Source organism: Colobus angolensis, unplaced genomic scaffold (genome assembly GCF_000951035.1).
Source record: "Colobus angolensis palliatus isolate OR3802 unplaced genomic scaffold, Cang.pa_1.0 Scaffold13, whole genome shotgun sequence".
Taxonomy (NCBI): Eukaryota; Metazoa; Chordata; class Mammalia; order Primates; family Cercopithecidae; genus Colobus; species Colobus angolensis.
The window spans coordinates 4,159,471-4,179,571 of NW_012114252.1; the positions used below are offsets into that span (position 1 = coordinate 4,159,471).

At 36.5% G+C, this 20,101-nt stretch overlaps 1 protein-coding gene and 1 pseudogene across 2 annotated transcripts in view; one reads left to right on the forward strand and one right to left on the reverse strand.

The window, feature by feature from the left end:
* Positions 1 to 788, reverse strand: part of LOC105505832 — a 1,086-nt pseudogene extending 298 nt beyond the window's left edge. Inside the window, exon 1 of the transcript XR_001000818.1 lies at positions 64 to 788. The product of XR_001000818.1 is annotated as a 60S ribosomal protein L5-like (transcript). The remainder of the gene's footprint in view (positions 1 to 63) is intronic.
* Positions 1 to 20,101, forward strand: part of GPC6 (glypican 6) — a 1,213,294-nt gene that overhangs the window by 494,066 nt on the left and 699,127 nt on the right. The gene's annotated exons all lie outside the window — the stretch shown is intronic.

A 20,101-nucleotide genomic window follows, 5' to 3' on the forward strand; every position in this document is an offset into this window, starting at 1 on the left:
TATAGCAGCATGAGCTTTCTTATACATCTCCTCCATCATGTCTGGAGTTACACTGTTCTTTATGTATTGAGAGAACTGTTTCTTGTAAGCATCTTCATCTTCTTCCATTAAGTAGCGCATGTAATCTGCAACATTCTGGCCCATGATGTGCTTCCGGTGTACTTCTGCATTAAATTCCTTGCTTTCAGAATCATAACCAGGGAATCGTTTGGTACTGTGAGGGATAGACAAGCCTCCATCCACAGCTCCCTTCAGGGCGCCAAAAACTTTATTGCCAGTGGTAGTTCTGGCAAGACTTGCATCCAAATAGCAGGTAAAGGCGCCTGGCTGACTATGAATTCTTTCCACATTGTATTCATCGCCAGTCACCTCCACTTGGCCTTCATAGATCTTGTCCATGCCAAACCTATTGAGAAGCCTGCGGGCCAGCAGCAGGCCAGTACAATATGCTGAAGCAAAATTTGTCAGGCAAACCTTCATACCGTATTTTGGCAGTTCGTGTGCGTATGCTGCGCAGACTATCATATCCCCCTCTATACGGGCATAAGCAATCTGACAAATGATATCTCTGTTTGTTACACGAACTATCATCCTGTATTTGGGTGTGTTGTATTTATTTTTATCCTGTATCACCAAGCGTTTCCGAGCATAGTAATCAGTTTTACCCTCTCGTCATCTTCTAAATTTCACTTGGTATCTCTTAAAGTAGGCCTTATTCTTAACAACTTTAACAAACCCCATCCTGCGGAACAGAGACCCGCGTCCGCGGCTCGACAGAGACCTGCAGGCCCAGCTGTGCTTGGGCGGGTGGGGGAAAGGTTTTTGTACTTTTTTTAGAATTTGACTGTGAATCTGTCCGGTCCTGGTTGGTAGGCTATTCATTACTGCCTCAATTTCAGAACTTGTTATTGGTCTATTCAGCGATTGACTTCTTCCTGGTTTAGTCTTGGGAGGGTGTATGTGTCCAGGAATGTATCCGTTTCTTCTAAATTTTCTAGTTTATTTGCGTAGAGGTGTTTTTAGTATTATCTGATGTTTGTATTTCTGTGGGATCAGTGGTGATACCCCTCTATCATTTTTTGTTGTGTCTATTTGATTCTTCTCTCTTTTCTTCTTTTTTAGTCTGACTAGCAGTCTATCTATTTTTTTCATCTTTTCTAAAACCCAGCTCCTGAATTCATTGCTTTTTCTGAAGGGTTTTTGTGTCTCTATCTCCTTCAGCTCTGCTCTTGTCTTAGTTATTTCTTGACTTCTGCTAGCTTTTGAATTCGTTTGCTCTTGCTTCTCTAGTTCTTTTAATTGTGATGTTAGGGTTTCACTTATAGATGTTTCCCACTTTCTCATGTGGGCATTTCGTGCTATAAATATCCCTCTAAACACTGCTTTAGCTGTGTCCCAAATATTCTGGTATGTTGTGTCTTTGTTCTCATTGGTTTCAAAGAACTTACTTATTTCTGCCTTAATTTCATTATTTACCCAGTAGTCATTCAGGAGCAGGTTGTTCAGTTTCCATGTAGTTGTGCAGTTATTTAGTGAGTTTCTTAATCCTGAGTGCTAATTTGATTGCACTGTGGTCTGAGAGACTGTTAGGATTTCCATTCTTCTGCATTTGCTGAGGAGTGATTTACTTCCAATTATGTGGTCAATTTTAGAATAGGTGCTATGTGGTACTAAGAAGAATGTATATTCTGTTGATTTGGGGTGCAGAGTTCTGTAGATGTCTATCAGGTCTGCTTGGTCCAGAGGTTGAGTTCAAGTCCTGAATATCCTTGCTACTTTTCTGTCTTGTTGATTTGTCTGATATTGACAGTGGGATGTTAAAGTATCCCACTATTATTGTGTGGGACTCTAAGTCTCTTTGTAGGTCTCTAAGAACTTGCTTTATGAATCTGGGTGCTCCTGTATTGGGTGGATAGTTAGCTCTTCTTGTTGAATTGATCCCTTTACCATTATGTAATGCCCTTCTTTAGCTTTTTTGATCTTTGTTGGTTTAAAGTCTGAAAACAGCTATTATTATTAAAAGGAACAACTTTATTTGCTTTTAGAGTAGCTGATTAAAGTAAAACTGAGAGAAGGGATGAATTGTTAGAATTTCTGACTACCTCAGACTTGTTTCTTCTCATCTATAAGTATGGCAAAATGCAAACGCAAATTTGCCGATGAGATTAATGAAATAAAGAGAGTCTCTAGGACTAATTAAAATTAAAAAGGATGAACAGATGGTCTTAACACAGCTGGAAGTATTAGGATGAAATTCTCCCTGTGTGTTTAGTCAGACAGCACAGTTGCAAGAAAGCACACCTGTTTACTTTTCTAAGAGCAAAAATACTACTAAACGTGGTTTTGATTTACTACTATTTTGGCTATTAAATCATTCCCTAGTCCTTCTGTGTCTGTTGTATCGAGAGGTAATCAGCTTTAAGTAACTTAATAGTTTACATGTATGTATGTGTTCCTTTCTGTCTAATAATATTGATCATGACATCCACATGGTAAGGCAATCTTTTGCTACTTATGCAATTTTTGTGACCACATAGTCAAAACACCAATGGAAAGGGTGAAAAAGAAAAATAATAAATATTAGAGTATGCATTTGCTTTGATAGATTCTAAGTAATCTTTCAAGATTTTTAATATTTAAGATAATCCTCTGAGCCTTACTCATTAATCAATGTCTTGGAATTTTTGACAATATACAGCAGATAAATGATTTAAAATAACTTCACTTAAGTACTTTAATAAATAACATTATTTTATGATATTCTTAATAAATAATAAATATGCAAAAAAGGAAAGTGTAAAGATTAAGGGATAATATTAATGTAGAATAGTCCTTCAAATATGGCCATTTTAACCTTTCATTAAGCATTCCTGAATATTTTTATATGTAGAGTTTCCTTTTATATATACTTGTAATTAGGCTCTACATACAATATTATATTTCATTCACCAGTATTTATTAGATAACTAAATAATTAATGAGACACTATTACCAAAATAGCATCAAACCCAAACAAGAGTAATATGATGAATAGTTCCAAATTTTACTGGATTTTTAAGTATTTAAACTAATTTGTTTAATGTAAAAGAATGAAGTGTATATATTAGCCTTTAGATTAGTAAGACCTAAGTCTTACTAGTGCCCACATCCTCTTATTTTAATAAATTTAATTAGTCTGTTTACCTGTCATTGAGTAGCCACCATAAAGCTGGCATAAAGAGTTTTATTTCAAATACCGAAGAAGCATCAGGAAAATTGTTATCTTCGCTTTCTGACTTATATAGTGTATTCAATTCCTAGGACTACCATAGCAAAGTACTACAGACTGGGTTGCTTAAAACTGAAATTTATTCTTTCACGGTTCTTATAGCTGGAAGTCTGAGTCAAGATGTTGACAGGGCCAGACTCTCTCTAAAGTCATTAGTGGTGAATCTGTTCCATCTGTTCCATTGCTGCAATTCTTGGTATTCCTCAACTTGTAGACACATCGCTGCAATCTCTGCCTCCATCATTGCCTGGCCGTCTTCCTGGGTACCTCTTCTCCTCTTCTTATAAGGGCACTTGTCATATTGGATTAGCCACTCCCTGCCACTTGAGGCCCCCATGACCTCATCTTAACTTGACTGTGTCTGTGAAGACCTTATTTTCAAATAAAATCACATTCACAGGTATTAGGGGTTAGTAGCCCAGCATATATTTTTGGAGAATACCATTCAACCCATAACATACATTTCTATTTGACAACATTTAGCTGAATGGCAATAATCTTGGTAATTACTTGCTTAATATAAGGATGCTTTACTTTTTAAAATCCCCTTGTCTCTTTTGCCTACCAACGGTGCATTGTTGTAGGTAGAGCTGATATTGCTACAGGTTTTATTGATGAAGAAAAGAACATATTTGCAGAAAGCCCGCCTTTCTTCTGGAGCAGCCAGGATGCATTACTTGTGTTTTGATGCTGATGCTTCCTATGGGAGGCAGTTTCTGATGTGACTGTTTGTGACCTCTGCACCCTGGTGTGCACACCCTGCTGTAATCCCCTTACTTTAAGGATGGTCTTACCTAGCAGCTCACTTCTAATGAAGGATGTACAGCGAAAGAAGCAGTATATGATTTCACATCAGATTGCAAAAGCTGCTTCCAAGCCAAGCCTTCCGATAACCGCAGCTTGGCGAGGGTCCCAGAGCCACGGGAGTCAACGAAGCCACACTAAAATTTCTGACCTATAGGAACTGTGGGATAAGGAATCTTGTTCTAAGCTACTGTCTTTTGGTGTCATTTGTTATCCAGCCATAGATAACTAATACACTTCTTCATCCATATCTGCTACCTGTAGTCAACCAAAGCAGTTTTATACAAAGGTGCTATTTTCTGGCTTGTTATTCCAACCAGATTTCACAATTTTTCGAGTGTTGGTATAGAGAATGGTGAGATATCCATGGAATAGAAGATTGTTGAATGAGAAAGGCAGAGGTAGTCAGGGAAATGTGTATTTAGTTCAAAAAATCCTACCAACCCAGTTGTATATGTTGATTATAAAGATCTCTCTGTCTTTCTTTGTAATTCGGATCAACCTTGTTAAGGTTGAACAGAGATAGGTCCAGGTGTTTGAATGGTTCATACTTGTGTTTTACTCCTAAGGGTGAAGCACCTGTAATTTTTAGGGCTTAAGATAGCATCATGAAAAAAATTAAGAGAAGATTTTTAATGGTGAATGGAGGTACTTAGCTTGTTTCATGGCTATTTTTTACTACAAGTAAATAATAATTTATTTTCATAAGCTTTTACCAATAGTACTGGCCATGTTAGCTTCGGAATCCCTAACTAAGTTTTCCCATGTTGGGGAAGCAGTTGCTTATAGTAGATTTGTGTTGCGTCACAGGTATACACGTTCAGTTTGAAAATGTATTGCTTTTAGGGGGAGTTTGTTACTAATGTTCTTCTTGATTGATCATTTAAACAAAATTAAAGCATGTAATTTTATTCTTCTGAATTTACTGTGACTCTCAGCAACAACTATTTGTTGATCATTTCTGTTGATGAAATCAACAAATCCTGTGGTTAGACTGTTTGATTACTTCTATCTTATACTTTCTCATGAGATTCTATTTCAGGAAGAAAAAACAGTGAATTCTTATGTTTGTTTTAATGAAGTGTTTCTAAATAAAATTTCTGGTACAACAGAGAAATTATATTTTGCCATGATCATCCACTTCTGTTATCACCAGACTTCAATTTAGGTGATCGTTTTTTGGTGATTAGTACCCAGATTGAAAAGTCATCTGAGAAATAAAGATTGAACACATCTCTTCTCTAGTATTATGTTGTACCTCTTTTCCCTGGTACATTTTGTTATACTTTTGGATCATTTACAGAGATTTATTTACCTAAAATTGTGCATCCTTGGCATATCACTTTAAAGGTGTGATCATTCATTGATGCTCAATTCATCTTGATTTCATAGCAGTATGATGGAAATCCATCCCTTAGAGATGTTACATCCGTATAAATGAGAACGATTTTATCATCTTCTCTACAATGTTTGCTCTTGTTGCACTTATGGATTTAAGGTGCTGTAGAGAATGAAACTAATTGTATCTCTGTGAAAGCAAACATTATAAAAAAGTGCCTTCTGTGCACTCAAAGGCAAGGTTTGATCAGTAATGATGTAACCTGTAGAGTTCAATGCTCAACCTTAAATCCTGTGTTATTTACCTAAAGAAGCTTGGTTTAGTCATTTATAACGTTAATTGACTTTACGTTATAAAATTACCTTGAAGAGTAGAATCAAAATTTCAAATATCCTTAAAACTTGTGAGCAAAATCAAATAATATTCAGTGAGTGGAAGAACAACTAACATTATTGGGTGGAAGGCCATGTTGTGTTTTTGATGTTTTTTTTTCATTGTTTTTAAGTGTCATAAAGACAAAAATCATCTTTATCTCATACTGTTAGTTTGTTAGGTTTCTTTGAGTTTACTGTTGGTTGTAAGGCCTTAGAAAGATTTATCAAAAGCCAACATAATAAGCTAGCCACTTATTATGAAACTCCCTTTCTCCAAAAAGGAGAATTAGAGGGGGAAATATCAAATAAACAGAAGAATGCTTCTCAGACCCTTTCTAACCTGTTAAATCTAGTTATTTAGATTATAGATCTTGAAATAAAAAAGAATAAAAAATTTTACTCCAAAAACATAGAGAGAGTAGATTTCTTAGACGGCCTCCATGCCCAGTAAAGATTTGATCAGTCATCTTGGTGCAGTTTACAGTTTATATAGCCCCATGACTGTGCATTACCAATAATTATCAATATTAGAGTCATTAAGTTGTTGTACTTTATGTTTCCTCTTTGTCTCTATTAATTTGTTAGCAAAGCATCTATATCTAGTAGACGATTTCTTTTTAAACTAGCCATTTGTACAATACCAAAAATAAAAAGAAGAAAATCAGTGTTTTCCATACATGCACCATTAAATAATTTGGTTAATGGAGAATAAAATACATTCGCTTTATTTTGTCTCTTTAGGTAATCTAGCAAGTCAGTAAATTTTTGGCCAATAGAAAACAAGACAGACTTTAATGATGGGTCTACATTAATTAGAATGCTTTCATTTTGTCCCACTGAAAATGTAATGGCTCAATTAAAGTTCACCGTATTTATATTTAGATATCCATACTTAACATTCACTTCATGGCGGACAACAAATGCAATCAAATGCAAAATAAAGACTTGTTCTTTATATATGTGTGTATATATATGTATATATGTGTATGTATGTATATATGTGTATATGTGAACACACACATATATGTACACATATGTGTGTGTATATAGAATATGTGTGTATATATATTATATGTATATATAATTGTATATTATACAATTTGGCCATATTATATGTGTATACACACACACACACACACACACACATGTATCAAGCAAATGCCCACTTATGGAGGCTATTTATTTTTCTTCTTGGTGGCACTGTTTGAGCTCTCTGATTCATGTATTGAGCATGGTGACATATTTACGACTGTGCATTCATGTCAGACCTTTCGGAGGTTCTCCCTGTTTCCTAGCAGACTGTTTGAAATAGCTCTTTGTCAGTTTCAGTTCACACCCATAAAATTGGCTTCAAGTTTCCACCTTGTTTGAAACTCCCTGACCAATAACCTTCCTAACCCAAACCAGATGTGAAAAAGTTCATCCAAACAGTTTTGAAATGTGTTGACCTTGTCCACATATTACAGAGTAGGGGTTTGTAAAACCTAATCTAAAATCCTATTTTCCTTCCCTTGGGATATGTCAAAGAAAATTTCATAACCCTTCTAAGGTCAGATGTATGTAGATCTGCAAATCTGTAACATTTCCACTTTTTTTCTAAACCTGTTTTAATTCCTTGGGAATCATCCAGTGTCCTCTGTCCTCCCATCTTTTTGAGGATGGGCAATTGGAATGCCTGCCCCCTGCCTGGAATTTTTCTGTGGTTAGCCAAGTAATTTATTTTTTGTAGTTATCCCTGCACAATGGCCTCCATCTTCCCATTCATCAAGAGTCACATTCTTCCAATACAAGGACAACTACCCCCTTAGGAGTAGCACTTAATGTCTTCCACCTGTAAGAGGCTTTGGGCTGATGGCCTCCTCATTAGCATGCTCAGTGTAAGGGATGCCCAAATGAACTTGCTCCCTGAAATTATCTTTTCTTGCAGGATAATGTTGAGAGAAAAGTCTTGTTTGCAAAATCAGCTGGAGTTTATATGTTGATATTTTCGTATAGATAGGAATCCATTTGCTCATTGTGTTATGTGTAATTGAATATTGGGAACAGTCTTGGGAAGAGGTTTTAAGGAACAAATATTTACTGACACAGTAACATGAAAAAGAGAAGGCAAGCATTTTACCTACTGGCATGTGGTTTCATTTTGTGGAGTACCTAAATCGATTACTGTAATCAGAGAGATGTGTAACTGAAAATAATAGTAATAATATTTTCCACTAAAATATACTGCTCTTACCATGTAAAGTTGAAAGCTTTCAAATATGGACTCTGTTCAGGAATTGTAGAAGAGCTTCAACTAACCACTGGCTACAGAATATTGCATTTTTCTTCTTTCTCTCTGTAATTCTTCTATAGATTTGATTACACAATCTCCCCACAATCTATACACATTTCATCACTCCCCACCCCATTTGCCCTATCTAGCCTACATTATCTCTTGCCTGGACCACTAAATAATCTCCCGAGTGGTCTCCCAGCTTACACTCTTGCCCTTCCCCCATGGTTTATGTTTTATCGACAGTCAAAGTGATCTTCTTAAAGGGAAGATAATAAATGTTTTGGGCTGTGGGCCATATTATCTCAGTCACATCTACTCGTCTCTGATGTTATAACATGAGACCACAAAACCAAGCATGAAACCAGCCACAAACAGAAGAAGGAAAGTGTATGGCTGCATTCCAATAAAATTTTATTTACACAAACTGATGGCCAGCTGTTGGGCCAGTTTGCCAACCCTGTTTTAAAACTAAATATCAGGACGTGTCACTTTCCTGTCTGAGGCCCTCCTTGGTCTTCTTATTTTACAACCATAAAATCTGAACTCCTCTCCGTGGCTTACAAAGCCTCCCTTCTGTGAACTCAGTGATAAACATTCCTGACCAGGCATCCTCCTTCCTACGTGCCTCACAGACACTGTCCCCTCTGGCCTATTTGCTGTGACTGTGTCCTTATGACCTTGACTTTTGCCGTTCCCTCCAACTGAAACCCTCTTCTCTCCCGTCAACACCTTGCTGGGGTATTTTTGGTTTTGTTTTTAATCACTTGGGTTTTAGCTTCAATCTGCCACTGTGGAGAAGCTTCCTTGACCCTCTGTGAAAATTGTGGTTCCCCCATTTCCTGTACCAATTACTGTTCATCCATTTTTGCAGATTTGCTTTCTTCAGAGTCTCACTATTTCAAATTATCTTTTTGGTTTTTGTTTGTATTTTTAGACAGGGTCTTGTTCTGTCAATAAGACTGGAGTTCAGTGGCCCAATCATGGCTCACTGAAGCCTCAATCTCCCTGGCTCAAGTTATTCTCTGACCTGAGCTTCCCAAGTAGCTGGGAATATAGGCATACCACCATGCCTGGCCAAAGGTTTTTTTCTTTTTTTTTTTTTTTTTAATTTTTTGTAGAGACAGGGTCTCACTATGTTGCCCAGGCTGGTTTTGAAGTCCTGGGCTGAGCGATCAACCCGCTTTGGCCTCCCAAAGTGAAGGGATTACTGGTTTGAGCCACCACACCCAGCTTTATCTTATTTTATTTATTTATTTATTTATTTATTTATTTTTGAGATGGAGTCTCACTGTCTTGCCCAGGCTGGAGTGCACTGGCACAATTTCAGCTCACTGCAACCTCCACATCCTGGGTTGGAGTAATTCTCTAGCTTTAGCCTCCCGAGTAGCTGGGACTATAATCACCAACCACCATGCCTGGCTACTTTTTGTATTTTTAGCAGAGATGGCATTTCACCATGTTGACCAGGCTGGTCTCGAACTCCAGACTTCAGGTGATCTGCCTCTCTCGGCTTCCCAAAGTGCTGAGATTACAGATGTGAGCCACTGCACTCGGCCTTATTTTCTTTATTAATTTGTTATATGTTGAGTATTGGACTTTGCTTTCCTAAATCACCAATATCCAGAGAAGTGTTTGAGTCATAATCAGTCTACAATTAATGGTTGCTGAATGAATAGATGCAAGAATAGCTTTTTAGTATTAGTGCAGAGTCTAGGTATTAAGTATTAATAGAATCAAAATAATAAATTCTTAAAGGCTGATTGAAACAAAGTGAGGGGATGATATGGAACTGCTTATATCTGCCTTGCTACTTGATCTGTTAATAGAAGTAGAGGATCTAATAGTCTTAAAGAGAGTCCTGCTCTCTTCCCTATGTAGCTTAACCTACACCCAGAGGAAAATTCAGTGGACAATGCTCTACAAGGACATTGAGATTCTAGAAGAGTCAAGGAGAGAGCCATAAAGATTGGGAAATGCATCAGACCACATTCTCAGAGGAGCAATAGAAACAATCTGTTTTTGTTCAGCCTAGAGGAGATTCACAGCATTAGGGGTTCTATGTTGACATACTCCTTTATAATGTACCATGAGCTCAATGTCAGAACACCAGCAAACTTACATAAAGGTACAAAGAGTCATTGGCAATGAGAGAAATATCAATGAAGCCCTCAGTAATTGCACCACTGTATGCTCATCCAAATGCCTAAAAGAGAAAGATAACATTATGTCTTTCAAGGTTTGTGTCATCTTTGATAACACTAAGAGTTGGCAGGGTTGAGGAGCAACTGGAATTCTCAATTTCTCAAAGTAGAAATTGTTACAACCATTTTGGGAAACTATTGGACAGGATCTACTAAAGCTAAACATAGCATAACTTATGATTCAGCCATTCCAGTGCTAGATATATACTGAACGTAAATGCTTACATATGTGTGCACATGGCTGTATTATTCAAATTAGCCCAAACTGGAACAACACAAAGTAAGTGGGGTATATTCCTTCAGTGGAATACCAACAGAAATAAGAATGGGAAAAACAGTTGCCATATGCAAAAAAAAAAAAAAGGATACATCTTATAAACAATGGCAAACACAAGAATAGTACAGTGAAGCATCTATTCTGTCTGAGCTTATTTACAGAAAGTTAAATTTTTTGACAATCTCTATTGGAAGTCAGGGGCCTGATGATTGGGAAGGAAGTGTTTGTGGCATTGGTAATGTTCTGCTTCTTGCCCTGGGTGCTGGTTACACAGGCCTGCTCATTTACCTGTACACTGCTGTGATCTTTCTGTAACTAAGATGTGTATTAATAAAATGTTCACTTCATCACAAGTTGCTTGATGGCTTCCCTCACCATCTAGAATACAGAGCTCACATCAACTTTCTCTGGTTTCTCTCCCAAAACTCCTACCAGGTCCTCTCCTATACCAGACACTCAGTAAGTGCAGGAGACAAGACAGTTGAATATATTAAGGAACAGGACAGTTGAATATATTAAGGAACAAGACAGTTGAATATATTAAGGAATGTTCCAGCTGTCTTATAAACAGCATTGAGTGGAAAAATATAACAATTTGACCTTAATAAATCACACTCACACTCTCATTGCTTTTTGATTTTCAACATCAAATTGCAAAACTCTACAAATGTCCTTGATGCTGTTTCATTGCATATTAGTTCCTGAATGGATTTATGATAATCCTCCTGCTTCCCCAGCAGAGATGTCACCCAGCATGGCCCTCCCCCAGAGCCTACCCCCTGTTCTGTGCCATTTATTGTAAGTAATTGGCCTAGACTGCATGAGATCACATTTAACAAAATATCTGATGCCTCCTCTGGTTGATATGTGCTTCAGAAGGCTCCCTAAAGTGTCTAAGGTTTTCATTAGTTTTTAGAGCACACTGAGTTAATTATATTGCTCACTAGCTTTTCAGGTTGAATAGTCAACTAGAAAAAGAAGTAAGCATGGAGAGGCTGGAGAGGGAGTAAAACCATTTCTTGTTTTGGCAGCCTTCAAGCTTTGTCCTCAGAACTTGAGAGTTTTTAACTGTGGCCTTTCTCAAAGCCAAAAGTTGATGACCTAGGAGTGACTTACTAAATCCAGGTGGCTCATAGAAGAAATAAAACAGGACCTCACCCCTTGCTGGAATGTGTAATTTGTGGTAAAACTTGAGGGCCCATTATGATATGTTGACAGCATTCCTCTTGAAAGGTCAGGACAAAAATGAAAGCTAGAGAAGCAAACCGTGTTTAGATTCTGCAGTTGCTCTGTGGTCCACAGGGCTTTGTCATGAGGGAGCATGGGATACAATGGAATACAATGAAGGAAAAGGTTGCCAAAGATTGTAGGGGTGCTTGTTCCCTGCATTACAGTACTAGGGAGAAAATCAAGAGGGCCGTTGTCTGTAGTCGGCGGTAGTGCTAGGACCAGTCAACAAGTGAATCAGTTTTTACAGCTCTTTCCGGATCTGAATTCTTTTTCCAAGAGGAATGTGGCAGCCACACTACGTCACAAACTCTCACGTGTTTTTGAGGTCTTGCCAGATTGATCCTCACCATGGCAATGATGTCTATGGGGAGAATCTGTAGGAAGCTTACTGAGTCTTTTAGTCTTGAACAGAGCACCTGGTTTCTTTTTTTTTTTTTTTTTTGAGACGGAGTCTCGCTCTGTCACCCGGGCTAGAGTGCAGTGGCACGATCTACGCTCACTGCAAGCTCCACCTCCGGGTTCACGCCATTCTCCTACCTCAGCCTCCCGAACAGCTGAGACCACAGGTGCCCGCCACCATGCCCGGCTAATTTTTTGTATTTTTAGTAGAGATGGGGTTTCACCATGTTAGCCAGGATGGTCTTGATCTCCTGACCTTGTGATCCACCCGCCTCAGCCTCCCAAAGTGCTGGGATTACAGGTGTGAGCCCCCACGCCCGGAAGAGCACCTGGTTTCTGAATGGAAGGAGAGTTGTCATGGAACATTCCTGGACTGCTGGAAATCAGCTTGGTGGTTCTGTCTCCTTCACATACCCACCATTGTGTTAGCTTTTTAATTACAGGTCTTTGCAAACCAAGCATCTATTCTAAGGAATATTAATTATATAAAAGTTATTCCATATACCAAGGATAGTTACTAAAGTATTCACTTTTTCAGTCATGTGTATGTGGTGTATATTTTAAGTATGGAGTATAGATACACATGCACATATAGGCATCCATTGTACATCTAGATATGAGTGTGGATCATAGATATGGTTGTAAGCATGAATTACAGGTAAATATGGAATATTCACATAAAGGAAACCTAGTTATAAAAGGAAGAAAGGGCCGTATTAAGGCATTTTTATTTTTTTGAAGCAAGCCTGCCCCTCATTAGTCTTGAAGATGAATTCTGAAAATCTAAGTAATTTGAGAAAAAAAAGGACTGTACATATGTGTACTAATGAAAGTGACTTAGGATGTGAGATGCTTAAAGGCATAGATAAAATATTCTTCATCTCTGTATTCCCAGCACCTTCACACAATAGATGTGACTGATGAATGCATAAATGAAAGAATAAATAGCATATGCCTTCATCCACTCGAAACAAAGCAAAAAAAGTAAATCTCTAAATGTTTCCCATCATAGATAGGTGCAGCATTCCCAGATTTCTACTCTGAGAGAAAAAAAATGCTGCAAATCACATCTCCCTTGTCCTCTAGTTTTCCAAAGTGATGTCCATGCGTCCCTACAAATTTATGCTAGGTAGGAGGCCGGCTCCTTGCTGCACAGCCAGGGAGTAATTTCTGTTGTGCTCTGGTGGAATGAGACATTTCGTGCATCAGCAAGGATGTTTGCAGCTGACGGTCCTATCAGCAACTGCAGCTTATTAAGATCACCACCACCACACCAAAAAAACAAATATTGGAGATGAATATAAGACAGATGATTTTGTTTATCTCAAGTGAAAAAGACAAGCAATGAGACCCCTGGGAGCGCTGAAATGAGAAACTTCTGAAGCTAATTGAGATATGATTAAAAAGATTGCTGTGTGTTATTGCCAGCAGTCATTGAGTTTTGTCATTAGGTTTCCAGTGTTGGAGCAATCAAACCAGTCATGGCTTCAGAAAGCAGCAGAGTATCTTTTAGTACATATATTTCCTGGAAAACTATAGCTTATTAAAGTCATAAGTGGGGTTTTTGAAACAAATTCAATAAATGTATTTTAAGAAATTGCTCTCTTTGGTATAATTTATTATAGATTCAGATGTGTCACTGGATTTTGTCTTTTTATATGGCAGTGCTGTCCAATACAAATACAAGTCATGTGTATGATTTTAAATTTTGTTGCAGCTACTTTAAAAAGGTGAAAAGAAAGAGGAGAAACTACTCTTAATATTTTGATTAAACTAATATATATATATAATATCATTTCCACATCTTCAGTATGAAAATTATTAACAAGAATTTTATATATTTTTTTCTGTACCAGTCTTTGAAAATCCAGTGTGTATTTTACATTTACAAGACATCTCAATTTTGGCCAGCCATATCATGGCTAATGGCTACCATATTGCATAGGGTGGACTAGAGCTTCTCCTCTATTTGGTTATTGTCAGAGATAAATTATATAGGTTATATTACTTCCAGTATGCCACTTGGAAATTTCAGGACTGTACTCTTTAAGTGATATTATATTTGCTAATGGAGGAAAATGATCTTTCTATACTCATCTTACTGTGACTCAAAACTCTAAAATATGAAAGAATCATCTGATAATAAAGAATACATCTGGTTTTGTAGAAAATCATTAATAAGTAATACTATGTATTTCAATTATATGTTTACCATGCGCCAACTTATTGTTCAGGCTAAATTTCAGAATAAAAATTATCTGGCTTTTTTATATGGTTCATGACAATGTTTTATATATTGTAAAATCCTCAGTAAAGAGAAACAATTACTATTCACAAGATTATGTTTAGAAAAATATCACTGTGTATTAGATGCTTAAGCTAAGTGTGAACTAGTGTAGTCTATATAATGCGGTCAGGCATAATGTATTGAAAAAAATATATAAAATAAGGCAAATCACCTATCACACTTGAAATTTTTATTTAAGAAAACAAAAACAAAACAACAACAACCAAAAAAAATCTGACAGGTCAAGGATCTTAGTTTTCCTTGAAGAGTTGGTATGAAGTAGTTGGTAGTCCATTGCCATAGTCCATCTCATGGTACCATTAAATTCAGTTATTTTACTAATGAGAAATATTTTTAGTGAGAGCACATGCAGAACAATAGAACCAAGGGTAAGTAATGGCAGAAATACACTAGGACAGTGCCCTGAGATAGAAACTCAGTTACGTGGCATTGAAGTAGGTGAGATAGAGAAAAGGAATGGTTGATGAAGAGGCAGGTTCACTGTACTTAGGAACTGGTGAGATGATGGGGGATGTTTTTCTTTGCTCTTCTTCCTAGTTGATTTTGATAGTTAATATAAATCCCGTGTTCTTTCATTCATGGTCTGCAATATTAAGCTATCCACAACCACATACTTTAATGACCCCCTAACTAACATTAAAGTTTAGCCAGCTTAAATATTTGTTAGTGAATTCATCATGTGTTAAACCTCAGCTTCTACAGAAATGCAGGATTAGAATTCTGCAGTTTTTGGTTGAAAAATGAAAATGTTGTTGTTTTAGTAAAAACAAAAGTATCTTGAAGGCTTGAAATCCCACAAATAAGCCACAAACTGTATTAAACATGAATGAACCATAAAGCTCTTCAAAACCCAAATTTGGAGTCATTAAAATTGCTTTGAATTTGTAGTACTTTTGTTGGTAATTAAAACATTTGCAGAATCTCACAAGTGGGAACAATTGTAGAGTTATTGTTTCACAGTGATGTCAGTGCATCCCTTAAACAAAAGCTGCAACCACAGTAGACATAGTAGAACCTGAGCAATCTGAGTGACAGATTGACTTGTTCTCTCATTTATCTGGGTGAAAAGCATTGAACAATTATGCATACTTTTGAGGGACTGGAAAACCATTCCCTGTTCCATCACTGGGGCACTTAAAATTCAGAAATTTTAATTTGGGAGGAAGAATTTCATTGCTTTTTTTTTTTTTTAATCAAAGTAGAATCTAGGTTTAGACATTTTTAGTAACTTATTGGAATAGTTTCAAGGATAGACTATGTATATTAAAAATCAACAAATTGTGATGGTGATATTGTAAATGTAAAAATCATGAGCCAATTAATATACTCAAAAATAAGCAAATGAAAATTAGCTCTGATGAAAGATTTTAAAAATAACCAATTGCCTGATTATTGTAATTACATGTTTCCCTTTCTGATTTTGCTTCCTGTGGAAAACAAACAAACAACAAAAAAATACAGAGAAACTACACAATAACTATTAATGATTAATAATGGTTTATAAACCATTTGAAATCTTCCTGAAATACAGTAGATAATAAATAAAGCACTAAATTATATTAATTCCGATTCAAATTACAAGGTTTCCCCTAATATTTTTAATGACTAGACCTTAAATCTTACCTTATAAGATTAATACATAGTCTGTTATTGCTGACATGTTTTGTCCATATGTGTATGTATATTTTCCTTTTACCAATGCATCTCATTTGGTGATAATGATTTTTGTGTCAATAAAGATATTTACTGTTGTATGTTTTTTAATGTAAAGGAAAAATAAGGAGCCTATAATATTAACTCAAGAAAACTCAATTTAACTATTTCATGCATACATGGTTTCTGTACCTGGGACTCCAAAGTCTTATGTGAAGAAGACGTCCAGAATGGGTGTGGTGGCTCACACCTGTAATCCTAGAGCTTCGAGAGGCTGAGGTGGTCGGATCACGAGGTCAGGAGTTCGAGACCAGCCTGGCCAACATAGTGAAACCCCATCTCTACTAAAAATACAAAACTTAGCTGGATGTGGTGGTGGATGCCTGTAGTCCCAGCTACTTAGGAGGCTGAGGTAGGAGAATCGCTTGAACCCAAGAGTTGGGGGTTGCAGTGAGCCACAGGTTGCACAAAGCAAGACTCCATCTCAAAAAAAAAAAAAAAAAAGAAGAAGAAGATGTCCAAGGATAGACAGAGGGTGATGAGTAAGGGATGACAGTCTTCTTTGATCAACCTTTGCCAGGTTAATCATGAAATTGATTCATCTGAAAAGCTAGATACACTTCCATTTTGTCCTTCATCTTCCAAGTTAATGCCTGGTCAATTTTCAAAGACAAAATAATAATCACTACCTGTAACAAGGCTGCCTGATGCATTCTAGCAGATACCATTGTATTATGGACTATATGAATGGCTGGAGTCTTGCAGTGTGTGTTCTGTACTATTTGTCTGGAGGATCTGATCCATTTCTTTGCTGGATATTTGCATCCATTATTTGGCTAATTAATTCTGAAAAGTAGGTCATATTTTACCTGAAGTTAAATGACTTGTCCAAGGGTCTTGTTCCTTTTGCCTGTAGACATGACAGTTTATAACTTCTCTACGAGACTAACATCACTTCAAAATTGTTCTTAAAAAGATAAAGTATACATCCTGAAAAGGATTTTTTAAACGGAAAGAGGGTGCTGTACTCTTGGCATTCTCAACTTCCAGACAGCGTTTGGCTCTAGAAGAGTTTATCATCCTTTCTTTGCTAAAAAAGGCACATTCCATATTACAGAAGGCTCTCAGGGACCCAGACAGTCACATGTTAAATGAATATAACCAGACCCTTAGGAGCTGAAAGCTCTCTTGAAACTAGAGATGAATGTGAGGAATTTCAAAATGGTATATATCAAAACTTTAAATGTGTGGGAAACTTTTACAACAAATTCTAATCTCCTAAATATGTGTGACAGCACACTGACATCCGTGAACTATGAGTAATAGGACTGCTATTATGTCTCGTTGCCATATACATACATCTATTTTTAATATGCTCCAATATAATTTTCAGTTCAAGAGAATGCATGCCACTGCTCTTTAATGATAGTGATGAATAGAATATTGATTAGAAAACAGTCTGAATAACAGGTAATTGATAGGGGTAGAGATGTGGCATTTTCCGTCTTCTTTTTACATAATAACTACAAATTTCCAAGCTGCAACTATATATATATATATCAGGCACAATCAAGAAAATGAAACATATAAATTAATTTTTAAATTAAAATATCTGATGCTTAAATAAATATAGCCTTATAATTTTGTACTACAAATGCATTTGATGTATTTACCTGTTGAAGAAATATATTATCATTTGCACAGAGATAGAGGATACTGATTAGTGTTTATGGCAAGAATTTTGAATGTGTCTTTCAATTTGTTTCTTGGATGGAAGGTACATGCACTTCTGAAATCATGACATTCACAAAATACACTGTTAAGGTTCTTATTTACTCTGATACATATTAAATGGACTCAATAGCATGAGAAATGCCCACTTCTGTTAGCTAAACTCAAAAAAGGAAACAATTTCCTATTACGCTTTGTACAGTTTTCTGAGAAAATAAAGATAAAAGGAATGAGGAAATGAACTAGATTGACCTTCTACATTTTCCAAGATGCCATTGAAGACATTCTGTGGCCACCTTACTTTTGCTTTTCTCTGCAACTGTAGTTGTGCCTTTTTATTTTCTTTCTGCTGTTTACCTTGACTGTGTGCTTCAGAGCATCCTGCATGCATTGCTTGGCCATTGCACAATCATTGGCTTAACTAAGTTGAACAAACAACTATTTGTAGAAACTAGAATCCTGGTTGATACAGATTTATTTCAAGCAAGAAGACCAAAGTGATCTCTTAATGGATTTATAGTGACCTGAGAGGACCTTTAAAATAAGAAGGCATATTACTCATTTAATTAAGGCTTTGATGATAGTGCTTAAGATTTTTCCTACAACTGTGTCATGTTTTCTAATCTGCTAAAGTACATTAAAGATAGCCCCCATTCTCAAAGGTACTTCAATTAAAAACAACAGGAGCACCATAATCCTTGGTAGAAAATACTTGGAACACTTGATAAAAGGAGTGAAAGGAATACAATCAAAGTTCAACATTCATCTATTTATTTTTAGAAAATGCAATTTAATTAAGTATAGTCTCCATCTCTTTACCTGCTTTCACTACATCTTGAGAGACTCCCGAAAGCTCTTTTTTACAATAGAAGATGAGTGAAAAATAATTTTGTGAAAAAAATATGTTTCTTCTTAAAAATTATCAGGGCCATTGTTCCTAGAAAAAGTAGGTGAACAAATATAATTTTTTATAATATGTTCCTGTTTTGTGAAAATGTTGATTGGTAGGACTCTGTACTCTAGAAAATAGCTTTGTCAAAACATTATATTTATTTTGGATGTCTTTACAGAACATTTGAATTTGCTGTTAGTCTCAAAGCTTTTTATAAGACCAGCTTTTCCTTAATAATCAAGTGAAGTATGTTTTTTAAATACTCAGAATTATGAAGCCTTAGACTTGAAGCAACACTGAAAACTCACTTGATGTCATGCTCCTCAAACTTCTTGTATTTTCAGACTAAAGATGTCTACAACTTGTGCCAGATTACCAACCACTTTTTTACCTGGACAAACTACTTGATACGTCATAGGATATCAGTGAATTTCCTGTTCTTAATATTTGCAAATAGCAACACAATACAATCTAAGTTAAGGAAAATGCTAGTGCTTCATGTAATATGGCTCAGTGCCTGCTAAATAGTCTTCGAATATATCTTCTGACCAATGGAATGTCTGAGTGGATATATACCTTATTATTATCATTGTTAGATTTTCACATGTTAGGTTTTTCATCATTAATAAGCTGAATATCCTTGACTTTGGCCTACAGTAGACAGAAGTTGTTCTGAATAGTGGTATCTGGTCGGGCTTGGTAAACTGATCACCCATGTTTTCTGAAAGTACAGTGACCATAAAGAATGATTTGGGTCATTTCATGACAGTTTTTTCCCATATAGTAGTTTCCCATAGCTTCTAAGCCACTTTCAGACTACAGCTTCCCATATTACTTTAAAAACAAAATTAAAATCCATATAACACATATTTACTTAGAACTGACTTCAAAACGGAGCCAAAGAGGTTGTCAGCATTTTTCCATTCTGCATTTAATCCTCATGGTTAACATTATAATAATGAACACTTGTTATGCCCAGACCGTTTATTCCCTGAAGAAGACCACCAGAGTCCAGAGTCAAAGCCAAGCGGCAAGGATCTTTAATGCAAGTTCGAACTTGGTCCCTCCGTTTCACAACATACAAGAGGGCCTCGAACAATGCGCGCGCTCGCTTTTTATAGCCCAATGAAAATAGGACTTGTAAGGTTACAGAGGAACAGGGAACAAGGGAATTCTTTAGGTTAAGCATTACAATTGGTTAACATATGAAGTTTATACATTTAGCAGTTATCTATTGGTTTCCGTGCTTTTAGTAAAACTACAAACGGCGGTGCCCTTATCAGGGATTTCCCAGGATTTCCCAAGCTGAGATATATGGAGGAATGTATTTGCACTGGGCCGTGTTTGTAC